Below are 6,314 nucleotides of genomic sequence, written 5' to 3'. Positions count from 1 at the left end.
TATCGTTTAAAGTCATTTGTATTGAACTAATCATACTTTTTATATTTTTATCGTTAAGTTCACATTATTTTACATCTAAAAAACATGTTTACAATACATTTGGGTGAATACAAAAAATAGAAAAAAAATTTGGTAAAAAATGGTGATAATTCCGCTAAATATCGTTTAAAGTCATTTGTATTGAACTAATCATACTTTTTATATTTTTATCGTTAAGTTCACATTATTTTACATCTAAAACACGTATTTACAATACATTTGGGTGAATACAAAAAATAGAAAAAAAATTTGGGAAAAAATTTGGTAAAAAATGGTGATAATTCCGCTAAATATCGTTAAAAGTCATTTGTATTGAACTAATCATACTTTTTATATTTTTATCGTTAAGTTCACATTATTTTACATCTAAAACACGTCTTTACAATACATTTGGGTGAATATAAAAGGTCGTAAAAAAATTTTGAAATACAGGTGATGAATCCGCTAAATATCGTCTTAAGTCATTTCTATTAAACTAATCATACTTTTTATATTTTTAACGTTAAGTTCACATTATTTTACATCTAAAACACGTATTTACAATACATTTGGGTGAATACAAAAAATAGAAAAAAAATTTGGGAAAAAATTGGGTAAAAAATGGTGATAATTCCGCTAAATATCGTTTAAAGTCATTTGTATTGAACTAATCATACTTTTTATATTTTTATCGTTAAGTTCACATAATTTTACATCTAAAACACGTCTTTACAATACATTTGGGTGAATATAAAAGGTCGTAAAAAAATTTTGAAATACAGGTGATGAATCCGCTAAATATCGTCTTAAGTCATTTCTATTAAACTAATCATACTTTTTATATTTTTATCGTTAAGTTCACATTATTTTACATCCTTAACACGTATTTACAATACATTTGGGTGAATACAAAAAATAGATAAAAAATTTGGGAAAAAATTTGGTAAAAAATGGTGATAATTCCGCTAAATATCGTTTAAAGTCATTTGTATTGAACTAATCATACTTTTTATATTTTTATCGTTAAGTTCACATTATTTTACATCTAAAACACGTATTTACAATACATTTGGGTGAATACAAAAAATAGAAAAAAAATTTGGGAAAAAATTGGGTAAAAAATGGTGATAATTCCGCTAAATATCGTTTAAAGTCATTTGTATTGAACTAATCATACTTTTTATATTTTTATCGTTAAGTTCACATTATTTTACATCTAAAACACGTATTTACTATACATTTGGGTGAATACAAAAAATAGATAAAAAATTTGGGAAAAAATTTGGTAAAAAATGGTGATAATTCCGCTAAATATCGTTTAAAGTCATTTGTATTGAACTAATCATACTTTTTATATTTTTATCGTTAAGTTCACATTATTTTACATCTAAAAAACATGTTTACAATACATTTGGGTGAATACAAAAAATAGAAAAAAAATTTGGTAAAAAATGGTGATAATTCCGCTAAATATCGTTTAAAGTCATTTGTATTGAACTAATCATACTTTTTATATTTTTATCGTTAAGTTCACATTATAATACATCTAGAACACGTCTTTAAAATACATTTGGGTGAATATAAAAGGTCGTAAAAAAATTTTGAAATACAGGTGATGAATCCGCTAAATATCGTTAAAAGTCATTTGTATTGAACTAATCATACTTTTTATATTTTTATCGTTAAGTTCACATTATTTTACATCTAAAACACGTCTTTACAATACATTTGGCTGAATATAAAAGGTCGTAAAAAAAATTTGAAATACAGGTGATGAATCCGCTAAATATCGTCTTAAGTCATTTCTATTAAACTAATCATACTTTTTATATTTTTAACGTTAATTTCACATTATTTTACATCTAAAACACGTATTTACAATACATTTGGGTGAATACAACAAATAGAAAAAAAATTTGGTAAAAAATGGTGATAATTCCGCTAAATATCGTTTAAAGTCATTTGTATTGAACTAATCATACTTTTTATATTTTTATCGTTAAGTTCACATTATTTTACATCTAAAACACGTATTTACAATACATTTGGGTGAATACAAAAAATAGAAAAAAAATTTGGGAAAAAATTGGGTAAAAAATGGTGATAATTCCGCTAAATATCGTTTAAAGTCATTTGTATTGAACTAATCATACTTTTTATATTTTTATCGTTAAGTTCACATTATTTTACATCTAAAAAACATGTTTACAATACATTTGGGTGAATACAAAAAATAGAAAAAAAATTTGGTAAAAAATGGTGATAATTCCGCTAAATATCGTTTAAAGTCATTTGTATTGAACTAATCATACTTTTTATATTTTTATCGTTAAGTTCACATTATTTTACATCTAAAACACGTATTTACAATACATTTGGGTGAATACAAAAAATAGAAAAAAAATTTGGGAAAAAATTTGGTAAAAAATGGTGATAATTCCGCTAAATATCGTTAAAAGTCATTTGTATTGAACTAATCATACTTTTTATATTTTTATCGTTAAGTTCACATTATTTTACATCTAAAACACGTCTTTACAATACATTTGGGTGAATATAAAAGGTCGTAAAAAAATTTTGAAATACAGGTGATGAATCCGCTAAATATCGTCTTAAGTCATTTCTATTAAACTAATCATAATTTTTATATTTTTAACGTTAAGTTCACATTATTTTACATCTAAAACACGTATTTACAATACATTTGGGTGAATACAAAAAATAGAAAAAAAATTTGGGAAAAAATTGGGTAAAAAATGGTGATAATTCCGCTAAATATCGTTTAAAGTCATTTGTATTGAACTAATCATACTTTTTATATTTTTATCGTTAAGTTCACATAATTTTACATCTAAAACACGTCTTTACAATACATTTGGGTGAATATAAAAGGTCGTAAAAAAATTTTGAAATACAGGTGATGAATCCGCTAAATATCGTCTTAAGTCATTTCTATTAAACTAATCATACTTTTTATATTTTTATCGTTAAGTTCACATTATTTTACATCTAAAACACGTATTTACAATACATTTGGGTGAATACAAAAAATAGATAAAAAATTTGGGAAAAAATTTGGTAAAAAATGGTGATAATTCCGCTAAATATCGTTTAAAGTCATTTGTATTGAACTAATCATACTTTTTATATTTTTATCGTTAAGTTCACATTATTTTACATCTAAAACACGTATTTACAATACATTTGGGTGAATACAAAAAATAGAAAAAAAATTTGGGAAAAAATTGGGTAAAAAATGGTGATAATTCCGCTAAATATCGTTTAAAGTCATTTGTATTGAACTAATCATACTTTTTATATTTTTATCGTTAAGTTCACATTATTTTACATCCTTAACACGTATTTACAATACATTTAGGTGAATACAAAAAATAGATAAAAAATTTGGGAAAAAATTTGGTAAAAAATGGTGATAATTCCGCTAAATATCGTTTAAAGTCATTTGTATTGAACTAATCATACTTTTTATATTTTTATCGTTAAGTTCACATTATTTTACATCTAAAAAACATGTTTACAATACATTTTGGTGAATACAAAAAATAGAAAAAAAATTTGGTAAAAAATGGTGATAATTCCGCTAAATATCGTTTAAAGTCATTTGTATTGAACTAATCATACTTTTTATATTTTTATCGTTAATTTCACATTATAATACATCTAGAACACGTCTTTAAAATACATTTGGGTGAATATAAAAGGTCGTAAAAAAATTTTGAAATACAGGTGATGAATCCGCTAAATATCGTTAAAAGTCATTTGTATTGAACTAATCATACTTTTTATATTTTTATCGTTAAGTTCACATTATTTTACATCTAAAACACGTCTTTACAATACATTTGGGTGAATATAAAAGGTCGTAAAAAAATTTTGAAATTCAGGTGATGAATCCGCTAAATATCGTCTTAAGTCATTTCTATTAAACTAATCATACTTTTTATATTTTTAACGTTAATTTCACATTATTTTACATCTAAAACACGTATTTACAATACATTTGGGTGAATACAACAAATAGAAAAAAAATTTGGTAAAAAATGGTGATAATTCCGCTAAATATCGTTTAAAGTCATTTGTATTGAACTAATCATACTTTTTATATTTTTATCGTTAAGTTCACATTATTTTACATCTAAAACACGTATTTACAATACATTTGGGTGAATACAAAAAATAGAAAAAAAATTTGGGAAAAAATTGGGTAAAAAATGGTGATAATTCCGCTAAATATCGTTTAAAGTCATTTGTATTGAACTAATCATACTTTTTATATTTTTATCGTTAAGTTCACATTATTTTACATCTAAAACACGTATTTACTATACATTTGGGTGAATACAAAAAATAGATAAAAAATTTGGGAAAAAATTTGGTAAAAAATGGTGATAATTCCGCTAAATATCGTTTAAAGTCATTTGTATTGAACTAATCATACTTTTTATATTTTTATCGTTAAGTTCACATTATTTTACATCTAAAAAACATGTTTACAATACATTTGGGTGAATACAAAAAATAGAAAAAAAATTTGGTAAAAAATGGTGATAATTCCGCTAAATATCGTTTAAAGTCATTTGTATTGAACTAATCATACTTTTTATATTTTTATCGTTAAGTTCACATTATTTTACATCTAAAACACGTATTTACAATACATTTGGGTGAATACAAAAAATAGAAAAAAAATTTGGGAAAAAATTTGGTAAAAAATGGTGATAATTCCGCTAAATATCGTTAAAAGTCATTTGTATTGAACTAATCATACTTTTTATATTTTTATCGTTAAGTTCACATTATTTTACATCTAAAACACGTCTTTACAATACATTTGGGTGAATATAAAAGGTCGTAAAAAAATTTTGAAATACAGGTGATGAATCCGCTAAATATCGTCTTAAGTCATTTCTATTAAACTAATCATACTTTTTATATTTTTAACGTTAAGTTCACATTATTTTACATCTAAAACACGTATTTACAATACATTTGGGTGAATACAAAAAATAGAAAAAAAATTTGGGAAAAAATTGGGTAAAAAATGGTGATAATTCCGCTAAATATCGTTTAAAGTCATTTGTATTGAACTAATCATACTTTTTATATTTTTATCGTTAAGTTCACATAATTTTACATCTAAAACACGTCTTTACAATACATTTGGGTGAATATAAAAGGTCGTAAAAAAATTTTGAAATACAGGTGATGAATCCGCTAAATATCGTCTTAAGTCATTTCTATTAAACTAATCATACTTTTTATATTTTTATCGTTAAGTTCACATTATTTTACATCCTTAACACGTATTTACAATACATTTGGGTGAATACAAAAAATAGATAAAAAATTTGGGAAAAAATTTGGTAAAAAATGGTGATAATTCCGCTAAATATCGTTTAAAGTCATTTGTATTGAACTAATCATACTTTTTATATTTTTATCGTTAAGTTCACATTATTTTACATCTAAAACACGTATTTACAATACATTTGGGTGAATACAAAAAATAGAAAAAAAATTTGGGAAAAAATTGGGTAAAAAATGGTGATAATTCCGCTAAATATCGTTTAAAGTCATTTGTATTGAACTAATCATACTTTTTATATTTTTATCGTTAAGTTCACATTATTTTACATCTAAAACACGTATTTACTATACATTTGGGTGAATACAAAAAATAGATAAAAAATTTGGGAAAAAATTTGGTAAAAAATGGTGATAATTCCGCTAAATATCGTTTAAAGTCATTTGTATTGAACTAATCATACTTTTTATATTTTTATCGTTAAGTTCACATTATTTTACATCTAAAAAACATGTTTACAATACATTTGGGTGAATACAAAAAATAGAAAAAAAATTTGGTAAAAAATGGTGATAATTCCGCTAAATATCGTTTAAAGTCATTTGTATTGAACTAATCATACTTTTTATATTTTTATCGTTAAGTTCACATTATAATACATCTAGAACACGTCTTTAAAATACATTTGGGTGAATATAAAAGGTCGTAAAAAAATTTTGAAATACAGGTGATGAATCCGCTAAATATCGTTAAAAGTCATTTGTATTGAACTAATCATACTTTTTATATTTTTATCGTTAAGTTCACATTATTTTACATCTAAAACACGTCTTTACAATACATTTGGCTGAATATAAAAGGTCGTAAAAAAAATTTGAAATACAGGTGATGAATCCGCTAAATATCGTCTTAAGTCATTTCTATTAAACTAATCATACTTTTTATATTTTTAACGTTAATTTCACATTAT

The sequence above is a fragment of the Diuraphis noxia genome, unplaced genomic scaffold, assembly GCF_037042655.1.
Source record: "Diuraphis noxia isolate RWA-SAM2 unplaced genomic scaffold, SU_Dnox_SAM2 contig0002, whole genome shotgun sequence".
Taxonomy (NCBI): Eukaryota; Metazoa; Arthropoda; class Insecta; order Hemiptera; family Aphididae; genus Diuraphis; species Diuraphis noxia.
The sequence above is the reverse complement of the archived record's forward strand: the minus strand, read 5'-3'. Positions refer to the sequence as shown.